This window comes from Panthera onca, chromosome A1, assembly GCF_046562875.1.
Source record: "Panthera onca isolate mPanOnc1 chromosome A1, mPanOnc1 haplotype 2, whole genome shotgun sequence".
NCBI classification, from domain to species: Eukaryota; Metazoa; Chordata; class Mammalia; order Carnivora; family Felidae; genus Panthera; species Panthera onca.
In genome coordinates, this window is record NC_138339.1 from 199,332,786 (window position 1) to 199,358,166 (window position 25,381).

The 25,381-nt window shown below is 35.8% G+C and overlaps 1 long non-coding RNA gene across 3 annotated transcripts in view; it reads right to left on the reverse strand.

Annotated features, from left to right (window-relative positions):
- Nucleotides 1-401: 401 nt before the first annotated feature.
- LOC132680286 (uncharacterized) overlaps nucleotides 402-25,381 on the reverse strand; it is a 54,314-nt gene continuing 29,334 nt past the window's right edge. For all 3 annotated transcript variants that reach the window (XR_013554345.1, XR_013554337.1, XR_013554344.1), the window contains exon 4: nucleotides 402-760. This is a non-coding gene — a long non-coding RNA (uncharacterized LOC132680286). The remainder of the gene's footprint in view (nucleotides 761-25,381) is intronic.

Sequence of the window (25,381 nt, forward strand, 5' to 3'; positions counted from 1 at the left end):
ATGGGTGATCAATTAGACATCACTTACAATGGTGCTGTCAGGAGAACAAGGAAATGGAGTGGCAGTGATGGCTTTGGAATGAAGATGTCAGGATAAATGCAAAAGCTGCTAAAGAATCAGTGACCCCTTTTCTGTGAACTCACCATGGTGGCTGGAATCTTGTACACATATCCTGAAAACTGGAAGACCTTTAAGGCTCTCATTGTAGCTCAGTACAGTGAGGTTCAGGTTGGCAAGCTGTCCGTACCACTTTCACTTTATTTAAACCAACTACACCCTAAATTTCTCCATAAATTTCCTGCCAGCAAGTTCCCAGCACTTCATGGGGACCGTGGATCCTGTGTATTTGAGAGCTATCTCACTGCCTACCATGTGAGCAATGAGGAGCAGCAGAGAAGAAACAGGTGGCACACTGGGTGAACTTTGTTGATAGCAATGTAGTGTTACCAGCCAGTACCTGCCCACCTTGGGCATCATGCACCACAACAAGCAGGCTACAGAGCATAGAAATGAGGAGGTGGGGTGACTTCTGGGGTTGCTGGATGCTCACTTGAAAATGAGGACTTTTTTGGTGGAGAACACATGACGCTGGCTAACATCACAGTTTTCTGAACCCAGCTGTGGCTCTATCAACAGGTCCCAGAAACTTCTTTCAGCCAGACCTTCAATCAGAACAGTACCTTCAAGTGAACATCTCTTGCCATCACCCAGATGCCTGCACCTGTCCTTGAAAGAGGTGGGGGTCAGTAAAGAAACCACACTGAAAGAAAAAACAAAAAAGAAAAGAAAACAGTGGTGTCAGTGATAGGTTCTTGAGTTTAAAACCAATGATCAAACATTAACCATATGAATATTGTTGTTAGATTATCATATTTAGGGGGGTTCCGGAAGATGGCGGCGTAGGAGGACGCGGGGCTCACAGCGCGTCCTGCCGATCACTTAGATTCCACCTACACCTGCCTAAAGAACCCAGAAAACCGCCAGAGGATTAGCAGAACGGAGTCTCCGGAGTCAAGCGCAGACTAGAGGCCCACGGAAGAGGGTAGGAAGGGCGGCGAGGCGGTGCGCGCTCCACGGACTGGCGGGAGGGAGCCGGGGCGGAGGGGCGGCTCGCCGGCCAAGCGGAGCCCCCGAGTCTGGCTGGCAAAAGCGGAGGGGCCGGACTGACTGTGTTCCGACAGCAAGCGCGACTTAGCGTCTGGGAGGTCAGAAGTTAACAGCTCTGCGCGGAAAGCGGGAAGGCTGGAGGACAAAGGGAGGGAGAGCTGCTGAGCCCCCGGACGGCAGAGCTCAGCTTGGCGGGGAACAAAGGCGCCAGCGCCATCTCCCCCGCCCATCCCCCAGCCAAAATTCCCAAAGGGAACCAGTTCCTGCCAGGGAACTTGCTCGCTCCGCGCAAACACCCAACTCTGTGCTTCTGCGGAGCCAAACCTCCGGCAGCGGATCTGACTCCCTCCCGCTGCCACAGGGCTCCTCCTGAAGTGGATCACCTAAGGAGAAGCGAGCTAAGCCTGCCCCTCCAGCCCCCGTGCACCTTGCCTACCCACCCCAGCTAATACGCCAGATCCCCAGCAACACAAGCCTGGCAGTGTGCAAGTAGCCCAGACGGGACACGCCACCCCACAGTGAATCCCGCCCCTAGGAGAGGGGAAGAGAAGGCACACACCAGTCTGACTGTGGCCCCAGCAGTGGGCTGGGGACAGACATCGGGTCGGACTGCGGCCCTGCCCACTAACTCCAGTTATACACCACAGCACAGGGGAAGTGCACTGCAGGTCCTCACCACGCCAGGGACTCTCCAAAATGACCCAACGGAAGAATTCCCCTCAGAAGAATCTCCAGGAAATAACAACAGCTAATGAACTGATCAAAAAGGATTTAAATAATATAACAGAAAGTGAATTTAGAATAATAGTCATAAAATTAATCGCTGGGCTTGAAAACAGTATACAGGACAGCAGAGAATCTCTTGCCACAAAGATCGAGGGACTAAGGAACAGTCACGAGGAGTTGAAAAACGCTTTAAACGAATTGCAAAACAAAATGGAATCCACGATGGCTCGGCTTGAAGAGGCAGAGGAGAGAATAGGTGAACTAGAAGATAAAGTTATGGAGAAAGAGGAAGCTGAAAGAAAGAGGGATAAAAAAATCCAGGAGTATGAGGGGAAAATTAGAGAACTAAGTGATACACTAAAAAAAAATAATATACGCATAATTGGTATCCCAGAGGAGGAAGAGAGAGGGAAGGGTGCTGAAGGGGTACTTGAACAAATTATAGCTGAGAACTTCCCTGAACTGGGGAAGGAAAAAGGCATTGAAATCCAAGAGGCACAGAGAACTCCCTTCAGACGTAACTTGAATCGATCTTCTGCACGACATATCATAGTGAAACTGGCAAAATACAAGGATAAAGAGAAAATTCTGAAAGCAGCAAGGGATAAACGTGCCCTCACATATAAAGGGAGACCTATAAGACTCGTGACTGATCTCTCCTTTGAAACTTGGCAGGCCAGAAAGGCTTGGCACGATATCTACAGTGTGCTAAACAGAAAAAATATGCAGCCGAGAATCCTTTATCCAGCAAGTCTGTCATTTAGAATAGAAGGAGAGATAAAGGTCTTCCCAAACAAACAAAAACTGAAGGAATTTGTCACCACGAAACCAGCCCTACAAGAGATCCTAAGGGGGATCCTGTGAGACAAAGTACCAGAGACATCACTACAAGCGTAAAACATACAGACATCACAATGACTCTAAACCCATATCTTTCTATAATAACACTGAATGTAAATGGATTAAATGCGCCAACCAAAAGACATAGGGTATCAGAATGGATAAAAAAACAAGACCCATCTATTTGCTGTCTACAAGAGACTCATTTTAGATCTGAGGACACCTTTAGATTGAGAGTGAGGGGATGGAGAACTATTTATCATGCTCCTGGAAGCCAAAAGAAAGCTGGAGTAGCCATACTTATATCAGACAAACTAGACTTTAAATTAAAGGCTGTAACAAGAGATGAAGAAGGGCATTATATAATAATCACAGGGTCTATCCACCAGGAAGAGCTAACTATTATAAATGTCTATGCGCCAAATACCCGAGCCCCCAGATATATAAAACAATTACTCATAAACATAAGCAACCTTATTGATAAGAATGTGGTCATTGCAGGGGACTTTAACACCCCACTTACAGAAATGGATAGATCATCTAGACACACGGTCAATAAAGAAACAAGGGCCCTGAATGATACATTGGATCAGATGGACTTGACAGATATATTTAGAACTCTGCATCCCAAAGCAACAGAATATACTTTCTTCTCGAGTGCACATGGAACATTCTCCAAGATAGATCATATACTGGGTCACAAAACAGCCCTTCATAAGTTTACAAGAATTGAAATTATACCATGCATACTTTCAGACCACAATGCTATGAAGCTTGAAATCAACCACAGGAAAAAGTCTGGAAAACCTCCAAAAGCATGGAGGTTAAAGAACACCCTACTAACGAATGAGTGGGTCAACCAGGCAATTAGAGAAGAAATTAAAACATATATGGAAACAAACGAAAATGAAAATACAACAATCCAAACGCTTTGGGATGCAGCGAAGGCAGTCCTGAGAGGAAAATACATTGCAATCCAGGCCTATCTCAAGAAACAAGAAAAATCCCAAATACAAAATCTAACAGCACACCTAAAGGAAATAGAAGCAGAACAGCAAAGGCAGCCTAAACCCAGCAGAAGAAGAGAAATCATAAAGATCAGAGCAGAAATAAACAATATAGAATCTAAAAAAACTGTCGAGCAGATCAACGAAACCAAGAGTTGGTTTTTTGAAAAAATAAACAAAATTGACAAACCTCTAGCCAGGCTTCTCAAAAAGAAAAGGGAGATGACCCAAATAGATAAAATCATGAATGAAAATGGAATGATTACAACCAATCCCTCAGAGATACAAACAATTATCAGGGAATACTATGAAAAATTCTATGCCAGCAAATTGGACAACCTGGAAGAAATGGACAAATTTCTAAACACCCACACTCTTCCAAAACTCAATCAGGAGGAAATAGAAAGCTTGAACAGACCCATAACCAGCGAAGAAATTGAATCGGTTATCAAAAATCTCCCAACAAATAAGAGTCCAGGACCAGATGGCTTCCCAGGGGAGTTCTACCAGACATTTAAAGCAGAGATAATACCTATCCTTCTCAAGCTATTCCAAGAAATAGAAAGGGAAGGAAAACTTCCAGACTCATTCTATGAAGCCAGTATTACTTTGATTCCTAAACCAGACAGAGACCCAGTAAAAAAAGAGAACTACAGGCCAATATCCCTGATGAATATGGATGCAAAAATTCTTAATAAGATACTAGCAAATCGAATTCAACAGCATATCAAAAGAATTATTCACCATGATCAAGTGGGATTCATTCCTGGGATGCAGGGCTGGTTCAACATTCGCAAATCGATCAACGTGATACATCACATTAACAAAAAAAAAGAGAAGAACCATATGATCCTGTCAATCGATGCAGAAAAGGCCTTTGACAAAATCCAGCACCCTTTCTTAATAAAAACCCTTGAGAAAGTCGGGATAGAAGGAACATACTTAAAGATCATAAAGGCCATTTATGAAAAGCCCACAGCTAACATCATCCTCAACGGGGAAAAACTGAGAGCTTTTTCCCTGAGATCAGGAACACGACAGGGATGCCCACTGTCACCGCTGTTGTTTAATATAGTGCTGGAAGTTCTAGCATCAGCAATCAGACAACAAAAGGAAATCAAAGGCATCAAAATTGGCAAAGATGAAGTCAAGCTTTCGCTTTTTGCAGATGACATGATATTATACATGGAAAATCCGATAGACTCCACCAAAAGTCTGCTAGAACTGATACATGAATTCAGCAAAGTTGCAGGATACAAAATCAATGTGCAGAAATCAGTTGCATTCTTATACACTAACAATGAAGCAACAGAAAGACAAATGAAGAAACTGATCCCATTCACAATTGCACCAAGAAGCATAAAATACCTAGGAATAAATCTAACCAAAGATGTAAAAGATCTGTATGCTGAAAACTATAGAAAGCTTATGCAGGTAATTGAAGAAGATATAAAGAAATGGAAAGACATTCCCTGCTCATGGATTGGAAGAATAAATATTGTCAAAATGTCAATACTACCCAAAGCTATCTACACATTCAATGCAATCCCAATCAAAATTGCACCAGCATTCTTCTCGAAACTAGAACAAGCAATCCTAAAATTCATATGGAACCACAAAAGGCCCCGAATAGCCAAAGTAATTTTGAAGAAGAAGACCAAAGCAGGAGGCATCACAATCCCAGACTTTAGCCTCTACTACAAAGCTGTCATCATCAAGACAGCATGGTATTGGCATAAAAACAGACACATAGACCAATGGAATAGAATAGAAACCCCAGAACTAGACCCACAAACGTATGGCCAACTCATCTTTGACAAAGCAGGATAGATTATCATATTTAAATCATTATTACTTTCATATTTTAGTTATGGGATTCTTATCCAGAGTGACTGCTAAAATTTTATCAATAGTGTCTAAAAATACCTTTCACGGAACTTCTCATGGAAGAGAAGATGATTGAAGGCTGAGAGATTATTTATAAGATTATCATTTATTAAACTGGGATAAGAGGTTGGGGGGAAGGCATTCCAACATCAGAGACTGCAAAAAATAGTATTTCCTCTGTTTCCTAAAAGCTGGAATCCACCTCCTCATCTATTAAGGAACTGTAGTCACCCTCACAGTCAGGGAGCTTAGAATTCATCATAAATTCATTGTCACTTCACAGATACATAAAGGGTAACGTTACATACAGATATTTAATTCATTTGTTCTTTTATAAAATACTTATTGACAAACTATCTCTCTGCCTCCACACATAAATGTTAGTGAGAGTGATAAGAAGTAAGATATATATTGTTTGTCAGATTCTACAATTTAAAGAAGTAAGAGACTACAATTTAAAAAAGTAAGACCGAAGTCCCACCCAGAGTACTGGAGTCCTTCAGCTCCCCCTTGCCTCCTGCCCATGTCAGTGTGAAGGTTCAGGAAGAGGACAGTTACTGCTTCATTCCTGGAAGGCAAAAGGATCTGGAATCTTCATCAGATCCTGTTCTTCTTGTTCTTATATCCTATATTATCAGCCTAATTTAGTTGCTCTCAAAGTGTGTTGCATATATATTGAATACAAAGTCCATTAAAAATGCAATCTCCTTGGCCTCTACAATTTATATTCTGACGTGATAGAGATATGGTGGCATTCAGGAATATGCATTTTTAACAACACCCCAGATGACTCTTGTTGAAGAGGTCTGTAGTACACAATTTCACAAATGCCAGTAAAGTTATTCTCATTTCTAAAACAATAAATTAGAATGAAGTCAAATGATTAGCCTGAAATGAGTTTGTGGAACAGGTATCAGAGATTCCAGTGCTCTCTTCGGCAGCACATATACCAGAAACAGATTCCAGTGTCTGCCTCATTTGTAAACTTTGAGTTCAGCTGCTTAGTGGAATAAAATGTCCTGAAAGCCAGCCAGACTTCCAAGATGTTATAGAGCTGACTGGGTATGGGAAAACATCCTTACCAAACATTTGCCATGTCTGGAGCTTATCCTTAATTTAACTCCCTGACAGTTACCTCTAATGGGCATGACTATTTAGGAATCATAACCCTTGTGTTAACCAACCCACATTAGACAGGATTTGTTTGATTTATTTAATTGAGCATAGAAGACAATTTTCTACTTAGAGGGTCAGAAACAATAAAATAATATACAATATCCTTGTCTTTGTCTTTAAATATAAGTCTAATTGAATTTCAGAAGTTTTTACTCTATGTGTTAAAAAATTTGCAAATTAAGGCCAAAAGGATAATTATCATAGACACAAAAATGCACAATGTCAACTTAATTTTGTGGTCTTTTTATATTTCCTCTAAATGTATGAATTTGTGGGGTGCCTGGGTGGCTCAGTCCATTAAGCGTCCAACTCTGGATTTTAGCTCAGATCATGATCTCAACGGTTTGTGAGATCGAGCCCCACATCCGACTCCACACAGACAGTGGGGAGCCTGCTTGGGATTTTCTCTTGCTCTCCCTCTTTCTGTGCCCCCGCACTCAAAATAAATAAATAAAACATTAAAAGGATATATATGAGTTTGCATTCATGTTATGAAGAAAAGTGTTTACTCTGAAGTAGTACCTATAGCAACTTTCAACCACATTCTTCATACCTTTAAGGTGATTCAAAAATATTTATAATTTGGATATTAGGAATTTGTTTTTTTCTTTATGAAAAGAAACTTATTAGTGTTTTTATTCTCAGTAGGGGTAGGAGTTGTAATTTTTATATTTTAATAATATTTGGATAACTAAAAGCCATATGAGTATAGTATAACAACAATTTATTATGAATGAAAAGGCATCTGGCTAGCTTCAGCAATAATTTCTGTTATAAGCATATTTTTTATGCCTTCAAGCTTTTCTTTCAAATGTGTGTTGGGGATGTATGTGGTATTGTTATAGATCAAATAATTTACTATATTGGAAATGTTTAGAGGCTTCATTTCCTCCTAATTAATCTCAGAAAGTTCACTGATTCTACATCTTATTTGACTTTGTATTTGCAAGATGGAAGCCTTGATAATAAGCCTAGATTAATCAGAGTAATGGGCTTAGATGGAGTTGCTTTAACATCTGGTAGGTTTGGACTTTGCTTCTGGGAAGTGTGTGCACATAAACATTAACAACAAAGGGCCATATGTATCCAGCATATGTCAAATTCACTGTATTTTAATACTTCCTAGATTGCCTGTGGATTTCTTAAGGAGATTATTCCACACCAAAATTATATATCAAATGACAATTAATTCTTTTTTTTTTAACTTTTAATGTTTATTTATTTTGAGAGAGAGAGGGAGAGACAGAAAGAGACAGAGCACAAGCAGGGGAGGGGCAGAGAGAGAGAGGGAGACACAGAATCCGAAGCAGGCTCCAGGCTCTGAGCTGTCAGCACAGAGCCTGTTGCAGGGCTAGACCTCATGAGCCTTTGAGCTGTTAGATTGACTGAGCCAAAGTTGGCTGCTTAACAGACTGAGCCACCTAGGCACCCTGAATGACAATTAATTCTTAAAAACAAGAGGAAATTCAAGGTAAAGACCATAATTTGGGTAGTTCTCTGAACGAATTCTTAAATGATCAAAAGTTTACAGGAACTTGAAAAGTAATTTAAATCTTCAGCTTAATTGATTGAATTAATTGAACTCAGCGCACATTGAAATGCATTGTATAGAACCAGATAACTTGAAGAAAATAGCTGAAGAAATTCAACAAAGAGATAAAGACATAATGACATAAAATGGAGCTAGAAATGAGGCTATTATAAAAATAGGTACCATAAATCCTATATCTTTGCCAAGCATGGTTTAGAGTTTTGTCATTTATCAGTGGGCATGAGAAGAGAAATCTAGTTTTTTATACAATCTACAAAATTCTTAAGATACAGAACATTTTAGTAAATACATAGATGTTTCTGATTAATAAAAGAAACATAGAAAATGATACAATAAAGTAAACTTTCTTAACACTGAGTATATTTTGTATGTAAAATTCATAAATGTAGAATAAAATGCAATATAGAATGAAGTATAAGAAAGTAACAAAATGTTGGCATAGGGCAATGAATAATATCCCAAGACTCACTGCCAAATTTAATGGTATTATTAGAGCATCTGTCGACGTAAGACCTGTCTTGATATTTTACCTGTATCCTGCTTCTGACAGATTTTAGTCCAAGAGTTTAAACTCTGAGATTTGGTATGACAACCAAAGGATATAAGTATGATTCTATTATATGGAGTTTTATAACAAGCAAAATGAATCAGTAGTGATTTAAATCAGAACCATGGTTACCTAGGGGAAGGTTTGGTGGAAAATTGTTTGTGAAAGGGCATGAGGAAACTTTTTGGGTGATAGAAATACAATGCTTGGGATGTCAAGTACATGGATCTGTGTATTTGTCAAAACTCATCAAATTGTACATTAAAAATGGGTGAATATGTAATTACAGCCCAGTAAAATGATTTAAAAACACAATTTCATATAAATTAATTTGTACTCTAATTATTTTCTACTCTGACACATTTTTCCACGTCAAAGTGTATTTTATTATACTGTAATTATTTTATCCTCTTTATATTTAGAGACCAGAGTTCATGTTTGTCTTGTTTACCATTGTATCCTTAGTGAGTCACCCATAATTCATATTCAAAAATAATTTTAGAGTTAAAATTGATAATAAGATACTCAGAATTCTATTTTCATTGATAAGCTTGAAGTATTTGAGCTGTCGTAAATTTATTTAAAAATTAGAACACTATAAATGTCCTGCTACTTAACTTCACAGGTCTCTGATTTCTAGCGGAATGAAATATTTACACTATTATGACTACACAGTGTATGTATATCTATCTGTTATGCATGAATGTATTGATATATCATATTATTAACTGAGTGGAAAGGGTAGTCTTTATGACACTAATTTCATATACACTAAAACTACCGGGACTATATTGGTAATACTGTCAAAATTGTAAATGATTGTATTACTAGTTCTTAAAATATTTTTGTCACTAGTCTGTGTATTATATAACTTTTCTATCAGTTTATTTTATTTTATTTCATATATATACGTATATGTATATATACATATATATGTATATGTAATTTATTTCAAGTTAGCTAACATACAGTGTATATACAGCGTGTTTGTGGTTTTGGGGGTAGGTTCCTGTGATTCATCTACCAGTTTTTACCTGATAATGAAATGAGAATAATTTATAGCTGAACTCAGTGGTAATTTACATATTTCCATATCCTCCACCTCTCTACCATGTATGGAACCGTGACATATTTCCAAAGTGAAGGGAAGTGTTACATTTCTAGGCTCTCCAAGTATCTACCTTAGGCCACAGAACTGCTCTATCATGAGTTATTTCAAAATGAAGGCTTAATTTAAGAGAGACAGAATGGAACATAACAGATGTAGAGGGGATTCTGGAGCATTTTAACATGTCTGAGCTTCAGTTTCTTTATTTTTAAAATAAGGACATTGAGCTAAACATTCTTAAAGATCTCATTCAATTCTAGGTCTATAATTCTGAGATCATCATAGGATTATAAGTTTCTTTTTTTTAAGAACTCAACCTGAAAGTAAGAATATGATATGAAATATGAAGAATGAGATTATCTTTTAGAATTTAGGATGACATGGTAATGACTTCCAGACTAACACTTATTTTCTCATTTTATGTCTCAAAAACTGTGTCTCCATTGAATGCACAAATATGCCTTAAAAGATGGCCCATTAAAATAATTTTCCCTCAACCTAACAGACTAAGCAGTATGAAGAATTATGACTGCTTTTCCATCTGACATACCTTCTACTTCATTCTATTCCTAAAACTCAGCACAATATCTACAATTTAGTAATTTCTCAATAGCTATTCATTATTATTATTATGAGATGACATAATTGAGAAAAAATTGATCAATGTCATTTTTGCTATTAGGTCATAGTTACCTTTTTAATGAACTGTTTATAAGCATTTAATATTAAAAATAAGAAATAAAAAAACTTGTATATTTAATAGACATTATTACTTTCATCCCAAATCTCTCCCTCACGTTTTTTTGTAAGGCTTTCAATATTAATAGCTTGAACACCCACACACAAATTCTTAGCAGATGGATATCCTATGCAGTATTGAGTACCTCATTAATTATTCAAGAATTTGTAGGTCTAGTTACAGAATCAAAAATGTCATTAATCATTAATAGTGCTTGCTTAAATGCATTAGAATAAGCATTTACTTCTCACAACAGAACACCAAATGTATAGATTACCCCTGTTTAAAAATTACTTTCCCATTTCACCCACTTAAAAGTTGGTTCATGTTTAGTCCTCAAAGCCATTTTCTATCAGGGGAGTATTGGCTTCATTCTGTCTTTTAAATGAACCAATTTAGATGGGTACTTACCTAATTTTCTAACTTTTTATATATACTTTTAATTGGAAACTCTGTCCAAAGACAATGTCTTTTAACAATGTATATATTTTTAAAGTAGATTTGTTAAATTTCTTGGCATATTGTAAATTTGTAAGCACTTTCAAGTAGAATGAAACGTTCAGGAATTTCAAGACTATGATCTAGGAGGTGAAAACCGAGATAAACATAAGGTACTAGATAAAAAAAAAAATTGACATAATTCAGGTCAAATGTCTCAATTTATAGGTAAGGAAAGTGAGACTAAGTGACAACGTGATGAGCTTGAGTTCACACATGTAATTAGAATGGGAGCTAATACCAAAAATAAAATTCCAGTAGTACTCTGCACAAGCATTACACTATTACACAATCTGTGTACTGTAACTTCCAACCAGCTCTGCTTGAATGGTGTAATTCTCTAAAATTGCTTATGAAAACACAACCTAAGTATAAATTGTTTTGCTCTTTTCTAGATGTATAATCTATGCTTCTTAAATGCTAAGCCAGACAAAATGAAAGCACAGGATTATTTGTGGACATGAGAAAGAAATTTTGGGCAGTTTGTACAATTTAATAATTTTATTCTTATTTTCATGGCAATAGGAAAGTACAACAAAATAAATATTTGTTAAAGTGTAGTGTTTGAAACTATTTTCTCATTATGTCAATGGTAAGAATAACAACCTTACATGATTAACAAATCTTCGACCAATTTAATTTCCTGGAAAATCCAGACTGAATATGATTCTAGGAAAGACTAATTAATAAGACAATTATCTTCCCCGGTATCTTTTCTCTATTTATTTTGACTTATTTATACTGCTGGTAGGTTTCTCAATGATATTCTTCTTATTACTAACTAACTAATTAACTAACTAATGCTAATAAAGGGGTGGGTAATGATAACACCTCCATTGTGTATTAAAGATCCAGAGATGCATCACTGGCTTATTACCGATTTAACTGTAGCACAAGTCGATAAGCAAGTGTCAAGAAATGAAGTAATCTCTTTTACATTTTTTAAATGTTTATTTATTTTTAAAAGAGAGAGAGAGAGAGAGAGAGAGAGAGAGAGCAAGAGCGGGGGAGGGGCAGAGGGAGAGGGAAACACAGAAGCCAAAGCAGGCTCCAGGCCTCAAGCTGTTAGCACAGAGCCCGATGAGGAGCTCCAAGTCATGAACCATGAGATCATGACTTAAGTTGGAAGCTTAACCAACTGAGCCATGCAGGCAACCCTGAAGCAAGCTCTTTTAGAAGCTCTCACGTTATTATGAAGTTTCAGTAAGATGAAATAAATACAAGTAGATGAAACCTACAAACATATACAGTAGCCCTCCTCCCTCCCTTCCCCCCCCCTCCCCCGCCATCTCTCCTTATGTGTTGGTTTTACTTTTATTGGTTTCATTGCCCCTGGTAAGGAAATAGTTGTCCTGCAGTAAGGAAATAGATAATCCTCCTTCTGTATCATCAGAAGGTCAATAGTGGCCTAATGCTACATCACAGTGCCTACATCATTCACCTCATTTCATCTCAACATGTAGGCATTTTATTGTCTCACATCAGCACAAGAAGGGTGAATACAATAAGATATTTTGAGAGAAAGAGAGAATACATTATTGCAGTATATAGTTGCAACTGTTATATTTTATTGTTAGTTTTTGTTGTTAACCTTTATTATGCCTAATTTATAAATTAAACTTTATCATAGATGTGTACATATGGGAAAAAAACAGAATATACAAGGTTTGGTACTATCTATCAGTGGTTTATAGCATCCACCAAGGGTTTTGGAACATGTCCTTATGCTTCCCGTAATGGAGGATTACTGTAGATAGAAGATGATTGATAGATAGATAGATAGATAGATAGATAGATAGACAATGCAAAACTGTAAGAAGAAAGAAAAAGTAATTGGATAGAATATTAGTAACATATATGCAGGGTTTAAAAAGATTTGTGTGAAATGGTTTTGCAAAGAAGAGGAATCTAATTTGTAAAATAAAATAAAAAAGCTAAGGAGAAATTAACAGAAGTCCCAATGTCTTCTCTGGAAGCACAAAATATGTGAGTTATCTTAAGACATGGCTCATTTCAGCTACTGAGAAATGCTTAAAAATGGTAACTAGGAGCTAATGTTAAATTCTGTTTGAAAGGGACCAATTAGAAAAACAACATATTGAAATGTTCAAAAATATTCTGGAATTAATCAAATATTCAGAACCCCATCAGGTATTAAAGTACTTCATAAATTTCTCAGCAAAGTGTTCACTTAGTAACATAGAAACAGTCACTTAAGTTGCTTTGAATCATTTTTATATCTATTGTGATTTAATTGTGAGAGAAATTAAAAAAGCATTCTCTCAATCAATTTTTACTACTTATTTCCTATATATTATTGATGGATAAGTCATTGAGTCAGGGAAAAGATAACATCTTTTTTATTTCTGGAATTCTCACCATGCATCAACAAAAATATTAAAAACTAATTGTTTGACTAATTAAAAGTTAATGCGGTCTTTCAACTTTTTACCAACTACATAAACCTACTTACTATTTAATTTTGGAGCATAGATTCAGATTTTTGTTCCTCCTGCTATCAGAAATTATTCCTATTGACAAGTTTTCCCTTTTTTTATGTGACTGAACCCTAAAGTAGTCTGCAAAATAGAAACCCTCAGCTAATGAGTTCAAAACATTTAAATTAGCTCTAGTTTACATTTGCTTGGGAACCAAGCAATACATGTTTCCCATGTGTCAGTGTTTCATATTTCAATAAACAACTTTTCATTATTTGGATGGAACAAAATTTTCACATTATTTGACAGACCATTAAAATAAGTACATTTCAAGGTTTATGTTTAGCTTTTGCTACATGCTTTATTATAATATAAAATGGCAGGTTGCTGAATTCAAATAGTATGCTTGGAATTTGGGAGTAACCCACCACAGTGAGGATGAACAACAAAAGATCGTGTCCACTGGATAAGGAGGTCCTCCGAGTTTTTGCTAAACGCAGTCAGTATGCAATGGTTCCACTTGGTGAGCTGCGATCTACCAGCTTCCCTGGACACCGGGACTGGCTAACTGGCACTGCTGGTTACCTCAAGAACCTTTACCTGTCAATTCCTAGGTCCCAAGGTAGCAGGCAATACTGTTCGCTGTACGTAGTTGTTATCAAACTAGTAAGTCAAATCGAGAAGTCCAGAGAGTTTCTCTAAATTAAAACACTCCTACATTCACCGCCAGAGGAAATTAATGCTGTGGCTTTTCTTGATTTATTTTGAATTGGGAAAGAAGAAAAGGGTTGCTTATAGAGCAAACCCCTCCGGAAACTTTCCTTTTACGTGCCCCAGAGAGTTCGCACTAAGTACACTTACATTCTGGAGAGAAGTAATGTTACTCAAACTTTTAAAACACCTTTCTCTGTGATTCTTCTAAGAAGATAATGGAAAGAGGCTTTATTTTGCAATCAATATTGTTGTTAAAAGACATTTATGGCTTCATGGAACTCAGTTAAAAGAACCCCTCAGAAAAAGTAACTGAAGAAGAGCTGATACCTGACTCTTTCTTTTCTCTTAATTTAAGACAGAAACATCAAAGTTGCAGGCCCTCAAGCAGTAGCAAAAGTCAAGTGCTGCCATTAGACTACAAAGCAGCCTTTGTAAATTATTAACTTTCCGACGGCAGGGCAGCATAAAGTTAGTTTCTATATAAAATCATAAATATTAATCACTCAAGGAATTATTTAAAATATATAAAAATACCTTAAAATATTATCTTACGGGTCTGCAAAGCATTTTGAGCTTTTGTAATTTAGAATCATTTACCAGTAGAAACATTCGTTACAGGTAACTGGGGGCAACTGTCACATCACTGGAATAATTTTCAGCTTTATTTATGGCTTAAATTAGCAACCTCAAGAAAGCCTTCATACTCAGCAGAAGTAAAAATCCCATCCCCAAAGATTCCCAACTATCAAATCATAAGTATATGCAATTTGGGTGGTAATGTGTGGCATGTATGGTGATGTGACTTTTTTTCCAGACATCCAGAGGGAAGGAATCTTTATTAGTCTCCTACTCCTGTGAATACCTCTGAGTCCCTAAGGATTTTACTTATCTCTTCAAACTGTTTTGTAGCATTAGACATAATCCAATACCAGCCTTCCTTTTATAAGGCATGAAATGGCCCGATTGGGAAGAATAAAGAGTTCCTCATTAAACGCAGCATTCGTTTCTCTTCTTCCCAGACTCACTCTCCTCTTTACTTGGTTAGCATGGATTTTAGATGGTGGCAAAGAATTACTTTATCTTCAGGGACATTAGACTTTTGTGCGATTTTCAAGAGCATGGTCCCAGGAGTGAGCATCGCTGTGCAGCACTCCCTTATGTAAGATTTTTTGTTTTTTGTTTTTTTTCTTTTTCTATAACAAATCTTTGAAGAATTCAAGAGACCCACAAAGGGTTATTACATATTTTCCTGTTGCATTTCTTGCTCTTTTCTGGATGTGAAAGTGAATATTGACTTCATAAGTTCAACTTGACTTGACTTTGGTTGACAGGTGAGATGATACACACAGGACTTTGGGAGTGAAAGGTTACGTCCAAGAAAGAAATATGCTTTCTCAGAGCTTCAGCATTCATTGTACTATATAACTAGATCCCTCTAAGACTGGGATTGTCAACTTCAAGTTTCAATGCACTAAGTAAAATTTAGATATTTATTTTGTGAAATTAAATACTTATATTTCAAGAGCTCCTTTTTACAATTTGAACTAGTACAATTTGAAATTTTTATCAATCTGACTTTCTTGTGCAAATAATGTGATGTCAGAGGAGCTGGAGATGGGTTTGGGTTAATATAATCCGAATTCAGGAAAGACTGCTTCTATTTCTAATGACATGTATTTATCAATTGTGTGACCTTGGATAAATCACTTATCCCCTGAGACTGACGGCTTTCATCTATAATATTAGACATGAATCTTTGCATTATCTCACAGAGCCAGTGAGTGGAAAAAAGAGGATACTGTATTAGTAATATAACAAAATAAATACTTTCAAAACTGTAAGGAAGTACAGATAAAAGTGTGAAAATGCCAGATGATATGAGACCTGATATATGTTATATTATGAAATATGTTTGTATTTTTAGAATATTTTGCATTTTGAAATGAAAACACCAGAGGTGCCTGGGTGGCTCAGTCGTTTAAGTGTTGACTTGATTTTGGCTTAGGTCATGATCTTATGGTTCCTGAGATCAAATCCTGGTCCCGCTCTGTGTTGACAGTGCAGAGCCTTTTTGGGATTCTCTCTCTCTGCCCCTCCCCCATTCATGCTCACTCTCTCTCTCCCTCTCTCTCTTTCTCAAAATAAGTAAATAAACTTTAAAAAAGTAGTTGAAATGAAGTTACCAGTTTCTTGATGGTCAGCAATGTATGACATGATTAGTATAAATAATTTCCATGTAATTTTACAAAAGTGACACTGTGAATTACACTGTATGTGATAACATGAGAATACATATTGCCTTCTTCTCCTCAGCTAAATAACCCTGAGGAACCACTGTTGGAGAATGTATTGAATGAGCATACTAGGTCACCTAAGAAGTAAAGATATGTGTATTGGTATCATCAAAGATAAATGTATCAAGTCCCAGACAAAGTAAAAGAAAGCATTATTTCTGCTGACTTCATACAGCATGATAAATATTTCCATTAGCTTTCCAAATATCATGTGAAAGTTACCAAATGATTACATATATAGATACACAGTATCTTTACAAGCTGTGGGGTGGTTAGGGCTCAGTTGATCTTACTACCTTAAGTATGAAAATAAATGTATAAACCTAGGATTTGTGCACATGTACATATGAACATAAAGGCATTCTGTTTTTATTTTTCAGAATCTTAGTACTTTTGTACCAAGGAAAATTAAAGCCTGGGAGAGACTTTTAAATCATCTAAATTTCCTCAAAAGCAAGGCATAAAAGAATCAGTCTGAGGTGCACATTGTCTGATAGCTGAGTTGCCACCATCATTATTCTTAATTATTTTTGACATTTTGTCCATTATCCCATGAGGCTCCTTGGAGGATAGAAATAATCAGCTGGAAGTGAGGACTAGTTAATTATCTATACTGTATTAAAAAAGTTGTGGTATTATAGATGCAACATCAATTATGGAAATTGGTGATAAACCCTGACAGTAGAAATATATCTTGGAAATGACTCTTAGCCACAAGTTTAGAAATCTTGTCACCGTCTCTTCTCCCCAATAAACTAGTAAAATCTCATTTGCAACAAGAAATATATATAAGAGTAGTTTAAGTGAATTACATCATAGGAAAATATAAAATATAATCGCCTTTTAAGCCTGCAAATACAGTGGTTTTTAAAGTTGATGATTTATGCAGGATAATTATATACATTGTTCCTATATACATGAAGAAGTGATTGTAATTGTTATTTGGATTTGTTTATATTAAACAAGAAACTGCCAGTTATTTTACAAAGATAATTTTATAAACAGTTATAATTTTTTATATGTTCTTAACCCAGAATTGTACCATACTAAGCTTTGGGATCTGAATGTGAACTGTTACAAAAGTCATTGCATTGGAATTTTACCAAAACACCCTTAGGCAAAGGCTAACTTTTGAAAATAATTAGCTTACCTATAATACTGGAAATGAAGTTGTTTTCTCCACATAATCTTTCAACAATGGATTGGAAAATGAAGATTATCTTTGTTTTATGGGAAATTTTATTTATATTTTGCAATGTCAAATATCAGCATTTTGTATTCCTTTCTTACAAATCCCTCTTCAACTCTTTTTTGAATTTATAGATTATGTTAGTAAATGCAGCAAAATGCCTGGTTTTTTCAGAACTCTGTAAATGAAGGAAAATGTAAATCTTATTAACTGGAATGATCCCATCAACTCACTATTTGTACAGCTGGGAAAATAATTACAAGCCAAGTGTGGTCAGATTGCCAGGGCCTAGCCTGTTCTATGAGCTGTCTAGATCAGTGTTGGCATCTCAACCAGATGAAATATTGCTAACCCAGGGAGCACGTAGGCTTTGGGAATGTTTTTGGTTGTCTCAGTGACTAGGTAAGAGAACTACTGGGACTTAGTGGAGACCGGGGGTACTAATTTACATGACACTGTACAATGATAATTCACCTCATCCTAAATTTGCCCCAGTGCTAGTGGGTGCTCAAGATGAAAGCTGATATACAGAGAAAATTCTGGAATTCCTATTTCTATTCACTTGTACCTAAAAATGAAAAAACAAAAAACTTTACAATATTGGTATACATATTAGTATAATTACATGTGAGTGATTCATAAAGTAAGTAAATACACATATACTTCATAACCCTCACATTTACTGATAGCGGTTTGCAATAAAATAAAATAATGCAATGAAATAATGTTTGAAGATTCTTGCTTTAGAAAAGCAAATATTTATTAAGTTTTGCCTAATAATGATCACACTTCAGGATTATCAGTAGAGTTTAGGATAGTTTATCAGGACAATTCTTTGAGTAGTTTCAGGAAGACGGAAGAGTGGAGGGGGTTTATTGTTTTTATAATCTTTTTCTTTTTTTTCTTAGAGTCAAAGTTCCTCTTGTTTGACTTGCTTAGGATGGGTACATCAGTGATGGTTCAGTCAGAGAAGCAGACAGCATATGTGTGTGTATAAACACACACCCACAAACAGAAACAGGCCATATTAAGAGATTTGACCTCAGGCAATTGTGCCCTTTGGCTAAGCAGTCTCTGGAAAATTGTCTTCACATCTAATGTTGGAGTTGAAAGTCTGCAGAGCAGGTCGACACATCACAAAGCGACTTCACTAGTCTTTTGGAAGATAAACTGTGTTTCCCTCTCTGAGGCTTAAATGTTGTATACAATCTCCTCAGGGAGTAGGCATATATTCTGAATAGGAGTGGGTTGCGTGATTTGTAATAGGCCAACATCAAGGCAATGTAAATATGACTTGGGTTGGAAGTGGTTATACAACTCTGAGGCAAATATATTTTTAATTCTAAGATATAAAATTAATATCTACACAATTGAATCCTTAGGGAGTAAATTAATTTAATGCAATATGTTATTTAGATCCACTTAAAATTTAGTGGCTTGAGTAATATGTGGAATACTTAAGCAATAGAACATGACAAACAATTCAGCAGTTCTGATTAATTTACTTCTTTGGTGCTTCCAGTCTGCATCAGAAAGGCATTAATCAACTTTACTTCATGGCTTGCTAGGTCTTGTTGCAATTATAAAATGATTTGCTATTATTAATGTTTAAAAAATATTAATAATAATGTTTGTATTCTCATTGATAACACCATACCTAACACCTTAAAATATGCAGTTAAATATGTTATTAGATATTTGCATATATTTACCTATGATAGAGCATTTTATTATCAGTTACACAATTCAAGAATTTTAAATGGTAGTGTGTATTCCATGCAGTCAAGGCAAAAACCCAAATGTGAAATAGTGAAAGGATTAGTATTTAAAGCTGAAATACAACACACACACACACACACACACACACACACACACACACACACATGCAGGCACATATATAATTTTTTATTCTAGATTCTGGTTATGAGTGTTAAAACATACTTGAACTGACTCTTCTTACAGAATTCATCAAACTGCTACATAATCATTTACTTATTTGTATCTACCCCCACCAAACTCAGGATATAATAATTGAGAGCAGTTTGTATAATATGAATATTTGGTGTACAAAAAAATTGGTGAAAAGGTAGCACAATGTCAGAAAAAAGGGAAAAGAAAAAGACTTCTAGTACCTTCCCTAAAACTTACAGGTTATCAAGTCCTTCATCTTTAAAATAGGAGATCTAAATTAGATAACTTAAAAGTAGCTTCCTTTCCAAATTTTGGTGGATTATGATTCTTCTTCAGCTTTAAACTTTCTTCTCCTTTTAATTAACTAAATATACAAGAGACACATAAGAATGAAGTTCATATTTTTAAGAGGAGAAGAAAGCAGCATGGGCTATGTGATTGTTTTGCCCAGTTTAAAAAGGGATCATTCTGTGGGTCTTCAGTGATCCTATTACAGAATTCCTAATTCAACTAATCTTCTAAGGCTATTGTTCTCTTGACTGGTTGTCACTTTTCTCCTATACTATCATTTTAGGCAAAAGTAAATCTGCTAAGTAAATCCTTCTTGCATTGTTTGATTAAGTAAAATCTGTAAGTGGAGAGAGAAACCAACTTTCTTCACATGCTTACGTAAGTATTCGATTATGTTCAATTTTTGGCAGAGAATAGTGCTTGTTTCCTCATCAAGACATTCAGTCATAGAGTAAATCCTTTTTTTTTTTAACAGATAAGATTGAAGCCAATTGATCCTCTCTTAGAGTTTGCTGGGTAGAGCTCATCTCAGCGTTTCCCCAGAAATAGATTCTGAGAAGGAAATTAGCAAGTGGGAGGAATTTTAGAATGCAATCTAGAGATCAACACTGGAAGAATGGAAGGGAAGAAAGCAGGAATGGAAGGAGGTTGGAGGTGAGCTGTGATGCAGTCTCAGTGACCTCAGTTCATCCATGGGGAGTGCCGAAAAACCCTTATAGTTGTTCTGAATAGGAGCAAAGTTGGTGGATGGCTATCTCTGCACACGAATCATTCATTGACTGCAGGCTATCCTGTGAAGACACCCATGACTCTGAGAGTGATGCAATTCAGACAAAGCTGTTTTCAAGAGAACTGTTGGTTGAGAGATGTCTGCCAGCAACATTCCCACGAGCTAGAGGAATATGTCCTAACATCCTAAAGGGGTAGGGAATTAGGAAATGTACTGCAGAAACTCTGCCTCATGCATTTCCACAACTCCTGTAGAATACCTACTTTCATTCCCTTTAGCTGGAATCGGAGCAAACTGAGCTAATTGATAAAGACTGCTGAATTTTGGATTCTGTTTTGAAAATCAATAAACAGTGTTTAATCCATAAAAATATCAGATTAGGAAAATGAATAAATTTCAATGGCAATAAATAGAACAAAAGAGAGTCCAAAAATCATATCAAATCAGCTAGGATATTTGAATAAATCATGAGAATATTATGTAATATTCAAGATAACTGATTTCAAGAAAATACTGTTTTCCTCCTTATTTGTTTTCACTAAAAATTTTAGAAAAAATATGATTTGACAGGGCCGCAAGCAGGAGTACATCTTGACCAACACACTGCTGCTTGGCATACCATAGGTGTACCAGGATTCATGCCATAATGGACATATTCCATTTTAACAGTCTAAAAACACTTGAAAATAATTAGACATAGAATTAAAATGAGACCAGGCATGTCACATTCTGAATAACAAGTTAACATTCCATTTTATCTCAATATAATTTTAAATAATGATGTTTCACTCATATGAGATGGGAGAGAATTGATTGTTGGGAGAAAAAAGTTAAAACTAAAATCTTTAAAAAAATTTTTTTAACGTTTATTCCTTTTTGAGAGAGAGAGAGACAGAGTGTGAGCGGGGGAGGGGCAGAGAGAGAGGGAGACAAAGAATCTGAAGCAGGCTCCATGATCAAAGCTGTCAGCACAGAGCCCTATGAGAGGCTCGAACTCGTGAACCACGAGATTGTTACCTGAGCTGAAGTCAGTCACTTAACGACTGAGCTACCCATGTGCCCCAAAATTGAAATCCTTTGAAATGTATATATCTTTTAATATTTGGGAAATAGCGTGTAAAAAAGAGTCAAGAAAGGTTAAACGGAAAATAAAGGACAATGTATAACAGAGGAAAAATTAGGTTGAAAAGATACATTTTTGGATGACCAAGGAACCAATCAAGATATAGAAACTTTCTTAACCTCAGATACTTCCTCACTCTTTATTCAAGTCAATCTCTATGTCTCATTAGGTGCACAGTGTTGTGATTTCTATAAATGATTGAATTTTAACTCAATTTACTTCTCTCCTGTTGATTTAGAAATTCTGAAACCATAATGTTAGTATAACTGAATTTTATATGCATTAATGTAAATAAAAGGAAATTTTAGGATATAGTAGATTTTTTTTCTGCGTGTGTGTATGTGTGTGTGTGTGTGTGTGTGTGTGTGTGTAAAAACCAACACTGTGTAGACTTTAAATGATTAGGACAATTAATCAAAGTGCTATCTAAAAATCTTTTATTTAAGGCTTAGGTTTAATTTTTTGATGTTTAAAAAAAATTTTTAGTGTTTATTTTGAGAGAGACAGAGCATGAGTAGGAGAAGGGCAGACAGAAAAGGAGACACAGAATTCGAAGCAGGCTCCAGGCTGTGAACTGTCAGCATAGAGCCCAATATGGGGCTTGAACCCACCAACCATGAGATCATGACCTGAGCCAAAGTCAGAGGCTTAACCAACTGAGCCACCCAGGTGTCCCTTGATGGTTTTTATATTCCATGGCCTTACACAATAAATGCAAAGTTTTTTAGAAGCAAAATGGGAATTATTCATTGAAAGAAATATTTAGTGGTAAGATAGTTGATAAATTAAGACTACATAGTTATAAAGTAGGCATATATAAATTGAGTATTACCAGAGTAAATAATGAAATCTCTTTTTATCACAACTGCAATGCATTAATAAATACAGTGCAGGGTGGGAAAGATGAAAGCAGTGGAGACTTTCTTATGAAGAGTCATTTATTTTTGAAGTTAATAGGGAGTTATTTTCAGATGTTTGGTTAGTTATGCCACTGGCTAAAGCATTTTATTCGCTCTTCTATCAATCATGTGAGAGGTTGCTTTTTGTATTTGTTCAAAATGGCAAGTGCTAGAGTCATAAGGCCTCAATTTTTATTGTGACACTACCATTTGCCAAATGTGTAATCTCTCTTTGTTCAGTTTCCTTCTCTTAAAATGGGGATGATGATTGTACTCACTTCAGAGGATTGTTTTGAACATTAAATGAGATAAATAATGGATGTAAAGCTATTAGCACAGTGCCTAGCACTAGACAAATCCTCAATAAATGTCTGTTGTTTTGTTGCTATTGTCATTGCTACAAGGCATGCAATAAAAAAATAAAAGGGAGTCTTTACATAGATGAATTTATCTTAATGCCTAATCAATGAAAAATTCATTCCTTCATTCAAAAAGCATTGTTGAGAGCACACTTTGTATGAAGCACTGTGCTAATGGAGTTCCAGAATGGATGCTATATTGTGTCTGTTCTGGAAAAGTGCCTGGTCTAGTGGGAGTAACAGGCAAGGCAAATGTTATTAAAATATAATAAGATAAATGTATAGTAATAATATATACCAAATTCTACAACACAGTAGATGGTGGTCTAGACTTGTGAGAAAAGATACATAGGGAAATTTTATTTGATTTATGTCTTAAAAGGTGATCAACAGATTTCCAAACTTGGGGATAGGAAAGAAGAAGCCAGGAAGAAGATATCTTGGCACAGCATTCAGTACAAAGACAAGGAGATAGGAAAGGATCTAAACAATGGATCTAAAGGTCCACTAAACAATGTCAAATGCCATATGGGGAAGTAAGTAGAATATAAAGGGAGCCGGAGAAGTAGTTTTAGATCCTCTCATGGAATGTCTTGGGTATGAAATTTATCCCGTTGTCTCCTTTATTGTTGTCAACACAATAAACACAGTTATCTCTCCTTGTATATGGACTTCAGAGAACTGTATTGTATAATTAATGAACACTTGATTAACAGAGGAATGGACATTGACTATAAAGAGATGAGAAATTCATCTAATATATGACAGCCTTCAACTGGCTTCTCAAGCTGGTTAATTTTGGCACACTTATATTTGACAAATTTAGTAACCAATTAAGGACAACAAATCACATATTGCAAGCAACCAAGACTTGCACCAATCTTTTTTAAAATCTATTTTCCTCTGCATAATTAAGCAGTTACTGCATTATGAAAAACATTCATCTATGGTGAAAGTGGTTTGTTCAATGTAATTTGTTAATATTTTCAAAAAGTTCCCAAGAAAGTTTACTGTTTCAAATAGTAATATCTTCCTCCTCTAAGCATCAAGACAAATGTAAACCATTCTCTGAGAGAATTTATGATGTTCTGTCATATATTGTAGTCATTTGCTGTATTTGAAAGGGGCCCATGAAACTCCAAGTATCTATCACCATATGCACAAAACTCCTGAGGAAATAAACAGCCAGATATATTTCCTTGGGAACACTTTGGCATACTTTGTTTCATTTGATCCTGGAATACTTGCCATGGTTGATTGGACCAGAGAATATTGACATTCAGTCCTAGTGATTAAATAGATTTGAGTAAGAGCATAGAATCTACATACAAGCTCTGGTGTAATGGTCTCAGAACCATTCTTTGTGAAGTAGATTTAAAGGAGATAAGATTCAGCCAGTTCTACCTAAGGTTTATCTTAGAATATGGGGATGAGATGGGAAATACGGAAGATATTAGATTATACAGCAACCCATGTCACCCTTATGGAGAATAACTTATTTAAATGAACAATGTCACAGATAGGAGACAGATTGGAAAATTCAGTTCCATATATATTAACAAAGTCTAGATTTAAAAATGCTTTACATACTGGTTTCTCAGTTACTTGGAAATCTATTTCAATCTTTTTTACCCCCCATATGAACAACATGCCTGAGATTTAAATATCTCATTAGGTGGACATTAATAATATGTGGACACTCTGTCCTCTAATGGCAGAAGAATGAGGCTCCCTAATCTCTTATCTCCCAAAGGAAAAAAAATTTCAATGTATTGTGCTTCTTTAGTAGATGCTGATATTAGGAAAGAGCACCAGAACCACTTCTATAACTATAGACACATATTGATTCACCATTTAAGTAGTTCTCCTATTTTAGTTCATTATATGCTTAAAAGTAAAATCATCTAGTTTAGGAGTTGGAAAAGCTTTATAGGTGAATTAGTAATACATGTGCATTAAATTCATGAAAAGTTCAACTTGGTCTTGAGGTGGTATTTAAAGTTTTGACAAAGTTTGATCAATCTTTTCTTACATACTCCATATAGTCCAATTAGTTTCACTGTAAGTTTTGTTTTGACATCTCCCAATGGTTTTGTACCACTGTAGGTGTTTTTACTAAGATCCTTCCTTTGCTTAAATACTCAGCATATTAAATAAAACAACCACAAAAATTTCTGCTGCTAAATATGATATATTGCATTCAGTATTAAAATTAATAATTCTTGCATGATTTGCATTTTTGTTAC